Here is a 15806-nt window from a genome sequence, read left to right on the forward strand (position 1 = left end):
GGAGGCTGTGAGACAGATGCACAATGGGAAGCATCTGGCCCTGATGGTCTCTCCAGTGAGTTCTATAAGAAATTTATAAGTACATTGTCAGGACCATTGTTGGACATGTATAATGACTTGTTCAGCCATGATTATGTCTCACCATCCCTGGGAGAGGCTAATATTTCTCTCATTCTTAAGAAGGGGAAGACTCCAGAGGAATGTGCCTCTTATAGGCCCATATCAGTTCTGAACTCTTGATTTCAAAATTCTGTCCAAGGCTTTCGCGTTAAGTTTGGAAACTGTGCTGTCTTCCATTGCTAATGATGTCAGGAACTTGCTGAATATGATTCAAGCTTGTCAGTAACATCAGGTTCAGGGATTAGTGGTCTCCTTAGACGCAGAAAAAGCATTTGATTTGGTCGAGTGGCCTTTTTACATCCTTGAACGAATTGGATTAGTGGAATTTTTAATTAAGTGGGTGAGGGTCCTTTATGCTGATACTCTGGCAGTGGCTCTCACCAATGATGTAATTTTGATATTTGTAGAGGCAGTTGGCAATGGCCCTTTTGCCATTCCTTTCCATATCAGTGATTGAGCCGCTAGCAGCAGCGATCCGTAGGGATCCTAATATAGTTGCCCAAAAGTAGGATCTAAGTTGCATAACATCTCGTTATATGCAGATGTTCCGGTTTTTCTGTCAAATCCAAAGATTTCTGTGTTCCATTTTATACAATGCATCAACTCATTTGGCTCCTTTTCGGGCTACAAGATTAATTTCTCAAAATTGGAGGCTATGCCTATGTGGAGTCTTAGGAGAATATCTGAAGTGGAGATTTAAAGGTTTAAAGGTCAGAGGAGGGTTTTTCTTATGTAGGCATCTTTATTACTCCTGTCTTTGACCGGTTGTTTAAGGCCAATTTTGCCCACTTGCTTGACAGGATTAAGCAAGGTTTTCAGCAATGGGAAGCACTTCCAATAAGAGCAAGTCAGGACTGCAGAAGTTGGTGATCAGAGTTGAGTGGGGTGCTGGAAAAGCACAGCAGGTCAGGGAGCAGGTGTATCGACGTTTTGGGCAAGTGCCCTTCATCAGGAAAGCTTAAATCAGCGCTTCCAATATCCTGACTAGGCCAGGTATCTCATCAAAATGAATGTTTTCCCCTGTTTGCTCTATTCTATATGAATACTCCCTTTGATTTTCCCAAGGCAAATATTCCAGAGACTTATTGGATGGTTTAGTTCTTTTACTTGGCGCTGTAGGCAACCTCTTATCATGTTGTCTAAACTACGGTTGTCTCATGGTTTGGAGAGGGGAGTGGATTTCCTGGATATTAGAAAATACCAATTAAAGTTTCTTCTATCGTTTATTAGGATTGGGCCTGTAAAGACCCGGCGTCGATGTGGAGGAATATTGAGGCCTCCCCAGCAAAATGTGCGCTCATCAGCATTTTATTCATAAATAAAATGAAGATAGTCATGGAATATTGCCATAATCCAATTGTTTTTAATACTGTTAAGGCAAGGAGGATCATGTGGCAGAGGGAGGGTAATATGTCCAAAACGTCATTTCTTAACCTGGCATGTTTGCTATAGTGCTTTGAACCGGGGTGATGGACCCTGGATTAAGTTCTTGGCAGCTGGGAATCTCTTGTTTGGGCAGTTTATTTCAAGGTGAAAAAATGATGTCCTTTGACCAAACTATTCGTAAATGTGGTCTAGTTAGCAAAAACCTTGCTGCTTTTTTCAGAAAGGGACCATGCTTTTGTCTAACCCCTGCAGATCTATGATGGAGAAGAGGGTACTTTATGCTAAAAGTACTCTCTCTATTGGTATGCTTTATCATATGCTGGGGGGAGATCCTTCAGAAGATGTTGAGCGGCTTTGCAGGTTTTGGGAGAGGAATTAGAGGTTGAGATTTCTGTGGAGGCATGGGAGACATTTTACAGGAATGGGAGGAATATTTCGATTTGTAATCAGACCCACTGCCATGCAGCTAAAGATTTTGCATAGGGTCCATCTGGCCCCAGACCAGCTCTCAAAGTTTAAGGTGGGAGCATCCCCCTTTTTGTCTTCAGTGTAAGATTAAACATTGGAACTCTCACTTATTGTTTATGGTCCTGCCACAGGCTGCATACATATTGGAGTTCTGTGGCAGGATTGAAGAGGGTCTTGAGGGCCAGCATTAAGATGGACCTTATCTCTCTGCTCATGGGGGGAAAAAAGACTTTGTAATATCCTTACTTTTTGCGCGAGGAAAAATATTTTAATGTGTTGTGTTTCTGAAGCCTACTCTTGCTCTTTGTTTTTAGGTTAATCCTTCTGGAAATAGGTGGTAATAGAGGATTGGAGAGTTTCAAATTTTCACCTTTGTTTCAAAATGGGTTTAAGGATTAAGCCCATTGACTACAGGTCAGTCAGCAGAGGTGAAAGCAATGGTTTTGGACAAAATTAATAGCGATGTTGACAAATAGGGTCTACCTAAGAAAACCCATCCTGTCCTGTCAAATGCTGTTTAACTAACTTGCTTGAGTTTTTTGATTAGTAACATGGTGTGTAGTGTGGATAACATTGTAAATGATGGACATCCAAGAGGCATTTGATATAGTTTAGATTAGATTAGATTACTTACAGTGTGGAAACAGGCCCTTCGGGCCAACAAGTCCACACCGCCCCGCTGAAGCGCAACCCACCCATACATTTACCCCTTACCTAACACTACGGGCAATTTAGCATGGCCAATTCACCTGACCTGCACATCTTTGGACTGTGGGAGGAAACCGGAGCACCCGGAGGAAACCCACGCAGACACGGGGAGAACGTGCAAACTCCACACAGTCAATCGCCTGAGGCGGGAATTGAACCCGGGTCTCTGGCGCTGTGAGGCAGCAGTGCTAGCCACCGTGCCGCCCACAGAGTGGGCCCACATAGTGCTATGTACTAAGCTTTTAGCCAAATTACAACTCATTTAATAAAAGAGCCAATAGCAGAATGGATACAAAACTGCTGCGTGACAAACAGCAGAATAGTTGTAAGCAATGTTTTGGATTAGGGAATGGTATGAATGGGATTTCCAGGTGGTTAGTGTTCAGACCTCTGCTTTTTTTTTGGTCTTGGGTGTACAAAATTTGCCGATAGCCGAAACTTGGAAATATTGTGAAATTTCAGGAGGAAAGTTCAAGCGATGGTACACAGTTTAGGATGGATGGGCAAGTAGCAGATGAAAATTAGTACAGGGTTGCTTTCAACAAAAATAACATGGTAATCAGTTATTGTGAGGTCACTAATTTACCCTGCTTATGGTTGGGAAAAGGATGCTATAGAGTCATAGAGATGTACAGCATGGAAGCAGACCCTTCGGTCCAAGCTGACCAGATATCCCAACCCAATCGAGTCCCACCTGCCAGGACCCGGCCCATATCCCTCCAAACCCTTCCTATTCATATACCCATCCAAATGCCTCTTAAATGTTGCAATTGTACCAGCCACCACCACATCCTCTGGCAGCTCATTCCATACACGTACCACCCTCTGCATGAAAAAGTTGCCCCTTAGGTCTCTTTTATATCTTTCCCCTCTCACCCTAAACCTCTATGCCCTCTAGTTCTGGACTCCCCCAACCCAGGGAAAAGACTTTGCCTATTTATCCTATCCATGCCCCTCATAATTTTGTAAACCTCTGTAAGGTCACCCCTCAGCCTCTGACGCTCCAGGGAAAACACACCCAGCTTGTTCAGCCTCTCCCTGTAGCTCAGATCCTTCAACCCTGGCATCATCCTTGTAAATCTTTTCTGAACCCTTTCAAGTTTCACAACATCTTTCTGATGGAAGAAGACGAGAATTGCATGCAATATTCCAACAGTGGCCTAACCAATGTCCTGTACAGCCGTAACATGACCTCCCAATTCCTGTACTCAATACTCTGACCAATAAAGGAAAGCATACCAAACGCCGCCTTCACTATCCTATCTACCTGCGACTCCACTTTCAAGGAGCTATGAACCTGCACTCCAAGGTGTCTTTGTTCAGCAACACTCCCTAGGACCTTACCATTAAGTGTATAAGTCCTGCTAAGATTTGCTTTCCCAAAATGCAGCACCTCGTATTTATCTGAATTAAACTCCATCTGCCACTTCTCAGCCCATTGGCCCATCTGGTCCAGATCCTGTTGTAATCTGAGGTAACCCTCTTCGCTGTCCACTACACCTCCAATTTTGGTGTAATCTGCATTCTTACTAACTGTACCTCTTATGCTCGCATCCAAATCATTTATGTAAATGACAAAACGTAGAGGACCCAGCACCGATCCTTGTGGCACTCCACTGGTCACAGGCCTCCAGTCTGAAAAACAACCCTCCACCACCACCCTCTGTCTTCTACCTTTGAGCCAGTTCTGTATCCAAATTGCTAGTTCTCCCTATATTCCATGAGATCTAACCTTGCTAATCAGTCTCCCATGGGGAACCTTGTCGAACGCCTTACTGAAGTCCATATAGATCACATCTACTGCTCTGCCCTCATCAATCTTCTTTGTTACTTCTTCAAAAAACTCAATCAAGTTTGTGAGACATGATTTCCCACGCACAAAGCCATGTTGACTATCCCCAATCAGTCCTTGCCTTTCCAAATACATGTACATCCTGTCCCTCAGGATTCCCTCCAACAACTTGCCCACCACTGAGGTCAGGCTCAATGGTTCCCTGGCTTGTCTTTACCACCCTTCTTAAACAGTGGCACCATGTTTGCCAACCTCCAGTCTTCCAGCACCTCACCTGTGACTATCGATGATACAAATATCTCAGCAAGAGGCCCAGCAATCACTTCTCCAGCTTCCCACAGACTTCTCGGGCACACCTGATCAGGTCCTGGGGATTTATCCACTTTTAACCGTTTCAAGACATCCAGCACTTCCTCCTCTGTAATATGGACATTTTGCAAGATGTCACCATCTATTTCCCTACAGTCTATATCTTCCATATCCTTTTCCACAGTAAATACTAATGCAAAATACTCATTTAGTATCTCCCCCATTTTCTGTGGCTCCACACAAAGGCTGCCTTGCTGATCTTTGAGGGGACCTATTCTCTCCCTCGTTACCCTTTTGTCCTTGATATATTTGTAAAAACCCTTTGGATTCTCCTTAATTCTATTTGCCAAAGCTGTCTCATGTCCCCTTTTTGCCCTCCTGATTTCCCTCTTAAGTATACTCCTACTTCCTTTATACTCTTCTAAGGATTCACTCGTTCTATCTTGTCTATACCTAACATTGCTTCCTTCTTTTTCCTAACCTAACTCTCAATTTCTTTAGTCATCTAGCATTCCCTATACCTACCAGCCTTTCCTTTCACCCTGACAAGAATATACTTTCTTTGGATTCTTGTTATCTCATTCCTGAAGGCTTCCTATTTTCCAGCCGTCCTTTTATCTGCGAACATCTGCCTCCAATCAGCTTTCGAAAGTTCTTGCCTAATACCGTCAAAATTGGCCTTGCTCCAATTTAGAACTTCAACTTTTAGATCTGGTCTATCTTTTCCATCACTATTTTAAAACGAATAGAATTATGGTCGCTGGCCCCAAAGTGCTCCCCCACTGACACCTCAGTTACCTGCCCTGCCTTATTTCCCAAGAATAGGTCAAATTTTGCACCTTCTCTAGTAGGTACATCCACGTACTGATTCAGAAAATTGTCTTGTACACACTTAGGAAATTCCTCTCCATCTGAACTCCGTGCTGAAGGGCGGCACGGTGGCACAAGGGCGGCACGGTGGCACAGTGGTTAGCACTGCTGCCTCACAGCGCCGGAGACCTGGGTTCAATTCCCGCCTCAGGTGACTGACTGTGTGGAGTTTGCACGTTCTCCCCGTGTCTGCGTGGGTTTCCTCCGGGTGCTCCGGTTTCCTCCCACAGACCAAAGATATGCAGGTCAGGTGAATTGGCCATGCTAAATTGCCCGTAGTGTTAGGTAAGGGGTAAATGTAGGGGTATGGGTGGGTTGCGCTTCGGCGGGTCGGTATGGACTTGTTGGGCCGAAGGGCCTGTTTCCACACTGTAGTCTAATCTAATCTAATCTAATCTGAACCTTTAACACTATGGCAGTCCCAGTCGATGTTTGGAAAGTTAAAATCCCTTACCATAACTACCCTATTATTCTTACAGATAGCTGTGATCTCCTTACAAGTTTGTTTCTCAATTTCCCTCTGACTATTAGGGAGTCTATAATACAATCCCAATAAGGTGATCATCCCTTTCTTATTTCTCAGTTCCACCCAAATAACTTCCCTGGATGTATTTCCAGGAATATTCTCCCTCAGCACAGCTGTAATGCTATCCCTTATCAAAAATGCCACTCCCCCTCCTCTCTTGCCTCCCTTTCTATCCTTCTGTAGCATTTGTATCCTGGAACATTAAGCTGCCAGTCCTGCCCATCCCTAGGCCATGTTTCTGTAATTGCTATGATATCCCAGTCCCATGTTCCTAACCATGCCCTGAGTTCATCTGCCTTCCCTGTTAGGCCCCTTGCATTGAAATAAATGCAGTTTAATTTATTAGTCCTACCTTGTCCCTGCCTGCCCTGACTGTTTGTCTCACTTCTGAAAACCTTTCCCCTTGCTCATCACCTCTTGGTTGACCACAGTATGATGTGCATTAAAAGTACAAATAACAGGAACAGGACTAGGCTGTTCAGTCCTCAAATCTGTTCCAACATTCACTGAGATAGAGATGTACAAAATAGGAGTAGGCCATTTGAGCCTATTCTGCTATTCAGTATGATCATGGTTGATCATCCCAACTCAGTACCTTGTTCCCACTTTCTCTCCATACCTTTTGATCCCTTTAGCCCTAAGAATGTTTTCAAGAGAATTAGAAACATTCAATATTTTGGCCTTAACTACTTTCCATAGCAGAGAATTCCACAGGCTCACTACTGTCTGGGTGAAGACATTTCTCCTCATTAAAGTCCCAAATGGTTTAATGTATACCTTTAGACCGATTGGAGGCTAAAGCATCCACTCTCAACACTATTTTCCTCCACTATCCAGATATCCTTTTAGGTGTGTAGAAATCTGTTAATCTCTGTCTTGAACATAGCCGACAACTGAGCCACGACAGCCCTCTGGAGTGGTGAATTCCAAAGATTTACCACTTGTGCATGAAAGAATTCCTGCTTATCTCTGTCGTAAATGGCTTACTTCTTATTCTGACACTGTCCCTGGTTCTAGATGCCTCAGTCAGGGGAAATATCTTTCCTGCTCTACCCTGTTGATACCTGGAAGAATCCTGTAAATTTGAATTAAATTCTTCAAAACTCTAGAGAATAAAGGTCCAGGCTCACAGCACCAGGACCCTGAGTTTGATACCACCCTCAGGCGACTGTCTATGTGGGTTTCCTCTGGGTTTTCTCCTACAGTCCAGAGATGTGCTAGTTAGGTGGATTAGCTGTGGTAAATGTGGGTTACAGGGGTATGGTAGGGAGGTGAGTCTGGGTAGGATGCTCTTTGGAGGGGTTGATGTGGACTTGATGGGCCGAATGGCCTGCTTTCACACAGGAGTTCTATGAAACTGAGGCTATTTAATTTTTCCTCCATTACCAGGAATTAGTTTGATTAACCTTTGTTTCACCCACTGTATGGCAAGCTTATCTTTCCTCTGATAAGAATACCAAAGTTGCACATAGTATCTTACATATAGTCTCACCAAGTTAATGTATTGCAGTAAGACATCTTTACTCAAATCCTCTTGTGATAAAGCCTACATACTGTTTACCTTAATTGTGTGTGAAACCAGCACATTTACTTTCAGTGACCAATGAAGAAGGACACTTTTTCAAGAATAGGTCGTCTTCAAGATTGATGTTTTCCAGTCTGTAAGAAAGTAATTTGTAATTAGGTTTTCCAAAGTGGATAATCAGGTCACATTTCTACACATAGATACTTCAAGGAGATTTCAAGAGACTATGCACCTCCCCACAACTCATTCGCATCCAGTTCCACGTCACCTGCAAACTTTGAAATATTACATTTAATCCCCACATCCAAAACATTGATCTAGGTTGTATATAGCCACAACCCAAGCACTGATCCTCGAAGCTTAATCGCAGCTTGTCAACCCAAAAATAACTCATATAATTCTACTGTCACTTTTCTGACCATTGCTCAGTTCTCAGTCTTTGCTAATGTATTTCCCTAAATCCAATATTTACTGACCTCTTGTGTGGGATCCTACTGAAAGTATTTAGAAAACATAAATGCATCACATTCACTAGTTGTTCCTTCTCTGTATGATAGTTATATTTTCAGAAAACTAATGGATTTGACAAGCAGGACATCCCTTCATAATTTCATGTTGATGCTTCCGTGTTTTGGGGGGTGTACTTACCAGAGGTAAGCCATAGGGTACAGGTCTCTGGCACAGACACTGTTCCTGTTGCTCAGAAGGGAAGTGGAGGGAGAGAAGCAGAACATTAGTGATTGGGGACTCTATAGTTAGGGGGACAGATATGTTCTGTGGGAACAAGAGAGGCTCAGTGTTGGTGTGGCCAGATGCCAGGGTTCATGATGATTTTGATCGTGTTTTCAGGATCCTTAAGTGGGAGGGGGAGCAGCCACCAGTCATGGTCCACATAGGTAACAATGACATAGGTAGGAAAAAGGAAGGGGATTTAAGGCAGACATTCATGGAGCTAGAGTGGAAGCTTAGAGCTAGAACAAAGAGTTGTTATCTCTGGTTTGTTCTGTGCCACATGCTAGCGAGGCGAGTAATAGGGAGAGAGAGGAGTTAAACATGTGGCGACAGGGATGATGCAAGAGAGAGAGATTTCGATATCTGGATAATTGGGGCTCATTCTGGGGTAGGTGGGACCTCTACAAACAGGATGGTCTGCACCTGAACCAGAGGGGTACCAGTGCAAACCCTAACCACCTTACCGTACATCAAAGAAGTTTCAGAAATGACAGCCAGACTACTAAGACCCCAGAATCCTAGTAGCACACAAACCCACCAACACTCAAACAAAAACTAACAAACTTAAAAGACCCAGTATAACCTATGGACAAAACCAGCATCATCTACAAAATTCCATACAAGGACTGTCACAAACACTATGTAGGACAAACAGGAAAGTTAGCCACCAGGATACACGAACACCAGCTAGCCACAAAAAGACACTACCCTCTCTCCCTCGTAGCCCTACACACAGATGAAAAAAAACCACCATTTCGAATGGGACAACACATCTATCCTGGGACAGGCGAAGCAAAGACATGCCAGAGAATTCCTAGAGGCCTGGCACTCCAACCACAATGCCATAAACAAACACATAGATCTAGATGCCATCTATCAACCCGTCAGAAAATGACATCACCAGGAACCCTATCCAGGAGAAAGATATAAATAGAAAGCAGGAGACAACAGCTTCGCTTCACTTGGAGGTCGCCACTGATGATGTTACCTAGCCAGGTAATGAAACGTCTGGATATCAAACCTACAGCTCAGCGAGCAAACCTACACCCTAAAGGGGTACCAACACCCTAAAGGGGATGGGGGGGTAGTTTACTAATGCTGTTCGGGAGGGTTTAAAATAATTCAGTAGGGGGGTGGGAACCTAAATTGTAGCTCTAGTGTCCAGGAGGTTGAGTGTAGTGAGGTCAGAAATAAGGTTTCAAGGTCGCAGGAGTGCTATAGCAAGCAGAAAGGTAGTTTGAAGTGTGTCTACTTCAGTGCCAGAGCATCCGAAATAGGGTGGGTGAACTTGCAGCGTGGGTTGGTAACTGAGTCTTTGATGTTGTGGCTATTTCGGAGACATTGGTAGAGCAGGGACAGGAATGGTTGTTGCAGATTCCGGGGTTTAGATGTTTCAGTAAGAACAGGGAAGGTGGTAAAAGAGGGGGAGGTGTGATATTGTTCTTCAAGGACAGTATTATGGTGGCACAAAGGACGTTTGAGTATACATCTGCTGAGGTAGTATGGATTGAGGTTAGAAACAGGAAAGGAGAGGTCACCTTGTTGGGAGTTTTCTGTAGGCTTCTGAATAGTTCCAGTGATGTGGCGGAAAGGATAGCAAAGATGATTCTGGATAGGAGTGATAGTAACAGAGTAGTTGTTATGAGAGACCTGAACTTTTCTAATGACTCTAAATATATTGTTCGAGTACTTTAGACTGGTCAATTTTTGTCCAAAATGTGCAGGATGGTTTCCTGACACAGTGTGTAGACAGGCCAACAAGGGCAAGGCTACATTGGATTTGGTACTGGGTAATGAACCAGGCCAGATTTGGAGGTAGGTGAGCACTTAGTGATAGTGACTACAATTCAGTTATGTTTACTTTAGCAATCAAAAGGGATAGGTATATACCGCAGGACAAGAGTTATAGCTGGGGGAAAAGCAATTATGATGTGATGAGGCAGGATTTAGGATGCATAGGATGAGGAAGGTAATGACGGGGTGGGCACGATTAAAATGTGGAGCTTATTCAAGGAACAGCTACTGCATGTACTTTACAAGTATGTACCTGTCAGGCATGGAATAAGTGGTCAAGCGAGGGAGACATGGTTTACTTAAAAGGTGAATCTCTTGTAAAGAGGAAGAAGAAGACATATGTAAGGATGAGAGGTGAAGGCTCAGTTAGGGTACTTGAGAGTTACAAGTTAGCCAGGAAGGAGACACACAAAAAAAAAACTCAGAAGAGCCAGGGGGGGACATGAGAAGTCATTGGCAGCTAGGATCAAGGAAAACCCTAAAGCTTTCTGTAGGTATATCAGGAATAAAAGCTTGACTAGAGTAAGATTCAGGCCAATCAAGGACAGTAGTGGGAAGATATGTGTGGAGTCCGAGGAGATAGGAGAAGAGCTAAATGAATATTTTTCGTTAGTACTCCCACTGGAAAAAGACATTTTTGTCGAGAATACTCAGGTACAGGCTACTAGACTTGACGGGATTGATGTTCACAAAGAGAAAAGTCCCCTGGGCCGGATGGGATTTATCCTAGGATTCTCTAGGAAGCCAGGGAGGAGATTGCAGAGCTTTTGGCTTTGATCTTTATGTCATCATTGTCTACAGGAATAGTGCCAGAATACTCGAGGATAGCAAATATTGCCCCCATGTCCAAGAAGAAGAGTAGAGACAGCCCTAGTAAGTACAGACGAGTGAACCTTCCTTCAGTTTTGGGTAAAGTGTTGGAAAAGGTTATAAGAGAGAGGATTTATAACCATTTAGAAATAAGTTGATTAGGGATAGTCAACACGGTTTTGTGAAGGATAGGTCATGTCTCACAAACCTTATTGAGTTCTTTTAGAAGGTGACCAAACGGATAAAACGAGGGTAAAACGATTGATGTGGTGTATGTGGATTTCAGGAAGTCATTTGATCAGATTCCCCATGGTAGGCTATTGCACAAAATACAGTGGCATGGGATTGAGGGTGATTTGGCAGTTTGGATTAGAAATTGGCTAGCTGAAAGAAGACAAGAGGGTGATGGATGAAGGGAAATGTTCATCCTGGCGTTCGGTTACTAATGGTCTGTTCCGCAAGGATCTGTTTTGGGGCCACTGCTGTTTGTCATTTTTATAAATGATCTGGATAAGGGTGTAAAAAGATGGGTTAATAAATTTGCGGATGACACTAAAGTCGGTAGAGTTGTGGATAGTGCGGAAGGATGTTGCAGGTTACAGGGGAATATAGATAAGCTGCAGAGCTGGGCTGAGAGGTGGCAAATGGAGTTTAATGCAGGAAAGTGTGAGATGATTCACTTTGGAAGGAGCAACAGGAATAAAGAGTACTGGGTAATGGTAAGATTCTTGGCAGTGTAGATGAGCAAAGAAATTTTGGTGTCCATGTGCATAGATCCCTGAAAGTTGCTACCCAGGTTGATAGGGTTGTTGAGAAGGCATACTGTATGCTGGCTTTTTTTGGTAGAGGTATTGAGATTTGGAGCCATGAGGTCATGTTATAGCTGTACAAAACTCTGGTGCAGCTGTACTTGGGGTACTGCATACTGTTCTGGTCACCACATTTTAAGAAGGATGTGGATGCTTTGGAAAGGGTTCGGAGGAGATTTAGTAGAATGTTGCCTGATATGGAGGGTAGGTCTGATGAGGAAAGGCTGAGGGACTTGAGGCTGTCTTTGTTAGAGAGAAGGTGGTTGAGAGGTGACTTAATTAAGACATATAAGATAATCAGAGGGTTAAATAGGACCCATGCTGCCAGGAGGACCAATTCTACCATAGAACATCCCAGATGGCCTCCTTCAAGGACCGTAAGTTCCCCTCTCACGTGGTCGACGAGGCCCTCCAGTGCATCTCTTCCATTTCCCGCACCTCTATCCTTTCTTTACTCAGAGTAGTAGGGGTGTCTAATGCTCTGCCAGCAACAGTAGTAGACTCACTAACTTTAAGGGCATTTACATGGTCATTGGATAAATGTATGGATGAAAATGGAATATTTTAGGTTGGATGGGCTTCAGATTGGTTCACAGCTTGGTGTAACATTGAGGGCTGAAGGGCCTTTGATGTGCTATAATATTCTGTTCTATTTACTGGATAGTGTGTGTTGAAGAGCTGTATTTTTGTTGTCATCTATATGTTAGCCATTACTTGTCTACTACCATACCTTTTAACTTTGTCAATTTTTGTCAGTTTATAGTAACTCTTTCGTAAAGGGTCCTTTACAAGAGAAATGTTAATTAGCTGAAAATGTGTTGCTGGAAAAGCGCAGCAGGTCAGGCAGCATAATGTTAATTAGCCTTTGATTGGCTAACTAATAGAAGATAGAGGTTACCATGTCAACTCTCTAACTAGTGGAATGCTGTAGAGATCAGTGCCGGCTCACAATCTTTTACAATATGTATTCATGACTTGGATGGCGAAAGTGACTGTAGTGATACCAAGTTTCAGGATGGTAAGTGGTGAGGATGAAACAAAGGGTCTACACAGGGGAATGGACAGGTTAAGCAAGTGAGCAAAAACTTGACAAACAGGATATGATGTGGTAACATTTGAAGTTATCCACTATGTAGGATGAAGTGAAGAGTTGAACATTATTAAAATGGAAAAAAACTGGAGAAAGCTATGGCATGGAGGGATTTTGGAATCCTTGACCATGAATCACAAGGTTAGTATACAAGTTGAGCAGATGATAGGGAATGCAAGTAGAAAGTTAGCCTTTAATTCAAAGGAATGGTGTATAAAAATAGTGTAGTCTTGCTAAAACTATAAAAGGCACTCGTCAGACCACAGCTAAAACAGTTTTTGACTCCTTAGCCAAGGAAAGGAGTGGTTAGCACTGCTGCCTCACAGCGCCGGAGACCCGGGTTCAATTCCCGCCTCAGGTGACTGACTGATTGTGTGGAGTTTGCACGTTCTCCCTGTGTCTGCGTGGGTTTCCTCCGGGTGCTCTGGTTTCCTCCCACAGTCCAAAGATGTGCAGGTCAGGTGAATTGGCCATACTAAATTGCCCGTAGTGTTAGGTAAGGGGTAAATGTAGGGGTATGGGTGGGTTGCGCTTCGTCGGGGCGGTGTGGACTTGTTGGGCCGAAGGGCCTGTTTCCACACTGTAAGTAATCTAATCTAATACTGGCATTGGAGGCTGTCCAGAGAAGATTCATTAGGTTGATACCAGATATTTGGGCGGCACGGTGGCACAGTGGTTAGCACTGCTGCCTTACAGCGCCAGAGACCCGGGTTCAATTCCCGCCTCAGGCAACTGACTGTGTGGAGTTTGCACATTCTCCCCGTGTCTGCGTGGGTTTCCTCCGGGTGCTCCGGTTTCCTCCCACAGTCCAAAGATGTGCAGGTTAGGTGAATTGGCCATGCTAAATTGCCCATAGTGTTAGGTAAGGGGTAAATGTAGGGGTGGGTGGTGGGTCGGTGTGGACTTGTTGGGCCAAAGGGCCTGTTTCCACACTGTAATGTAATCTAATCTAAATATGGAGGGACTGTCAGTTTAGATCATAGAATCCTTACAGTGTGTAAACAGGCCATTTGGCCCAACTAGTCCACACCAACCCTCCAAAGAGTAACCCACCCAGACCCATTCCCCTACCCAATTACTGTACATTTAGGAGAAAGTGAGGTCTGCAGATGCTGGAGATCAGAGATGGAAATGTGTTGCTGGAAAAGCGCAGCAGGTCAGGCAGCATCCAGGGAACAGGAGAATCGACGTTTCGGGCATAAGCCCTTCTTCCTGAAGAAGGGCTTATGCCCGAAACGTCGATTCTCCTGTTCCCTGGATGCTGCCTGACCTGTTACGCTTTTCCAGCAACACATTTCCTACACATCCCTGAGCACTATGGGCAATTGAGGCAGGGCCAAGTCACCTAACCTGTTAATCATTTTGGATTGTGGGAGGCAACCAGAGCACCCGGAGGAAACCCATGCAGACACTGTGAGAATGGGCAAACCCCACACTGACAGTCGCCCAAGGCTGGAGTAGAACCTGGGTCTCTGGCATTGTGAAGCAGAAATGAACTGATTGAAGGTACCAATGCTTAGGGAATTGACAGGGTAAATGCAGACAGATTGTTTCCCCTTGTGGGAGAATATAAGACCAGAGGGCATATTTCTCAAAATAAGAAGTCTCACATTTAAGACAGGTGAGGAGAAATTTCTTCTAAGAGTATTGAATCTGTGGAATTTATGACTGTGTAGACTGTCAAGGCTGGGTCATTAATTATATATCAGGACTGAGACAGACATTTTTTTTATCACTAGTTTTTAGTTTCATATTTAGTTACAATTGAGAAGGTGATGATGAGCTTGTTTGCTAACCATATGACGGGGCCCTATAATGTGCTGTTCAAATTTGCCAACTTCAGCTCTTGAACATGCAAATAACTAGTAAAAACAATTGAAGTGTACAAAACATTCTCAGTAAGACAAAAGTAGTGGCACAAATGGTGATAATGTTTCAGATCTAATCACCATTATGGGAGAATGTTTACAAGTTAAACAAGGTTGACAAAAGAACAATAGTAAGAAAGGATCTTGGCTCAGATCAGGACGTAGAATTGGTATGGTTGGAGATTAGGAATAGTACAGTTAGAAGACACTGGTAGGTCTGGTATTGGGTGCAGTTTATCACCCTGCTGTCGAAAATGAAAAAGGATTTTATAAAAAGGAGTTACAGCAGGTGACATCTTACAAGCTATATGTTGTAAGGCACATTTTAGCAAGCATGAACCTTGTTTCTACCTTCTATTAGTTAGCTAATTCTCTATTCATATAATTAATGGTTGTTATACTACCAATTAACATGCTATCTTCAACAACATGGGCTCTAATTTAGTAACTGTAATTCCTTCTCAAATGCCTTCTGAAAATGTATATTTATTACATCCATGCAACCTCTTTGTCATAGTAGATCAGGAAGAGTTGTATTTTTAGAAGACCGCTACTCAACAATGTGGGGCTTAGTTGGATGGTTTGTGATGCAGAATGATGCCAACAGCACCGGTTCAGTTCCTGTATAGCTGAAGTCACTGTGATTTTCCTACATTTTCACAGCCCCCCGCCCCCGCCCCGATACAGCTGAGGTTCATTAAACTAAATCATTCATGTGGCTTTCATCTGGACTCTTTCCAAGGTCGTCATGTCAAAAGACCAGATCTACAATAAGATTTTGGATACAATTTGATCAGCAACCTGTAAACTGTCAAAATGATGGTTGTTGATTCACGCTGAATGGTTTCATTAATTTAATCTTCAGTTACAATTTCTTCACCAAGTTTCTTGTTTCCTATAAATAAATATATATTTTATCAGTTAGGAGATGTGAGCCAGTATTTATAGTCCACGCATAGTTGCCTTTCATAAAGTGATAGTGAGCTGCTGCATTGAACT

The sequence above is a fragment of the Chiloscyllium plagiosum genome, unplaced genomic scaffold, assembly GCF_037043375.1.
Source record: "Chiloscyllium plagiosum isolate Xiang-an unplaced genomic scaffold, Cpla_swu_hap1 HiC_scaffold_22, whole genome shotgun sequence".
Classification (NCBI taxonomy): Eukaryota; Metazoa; Chordata; class Chondrichthyes; order Orectolobiformes; family Hemiscylliidae; genus Chiloscyllium; species Chiloscyllium plagiosum.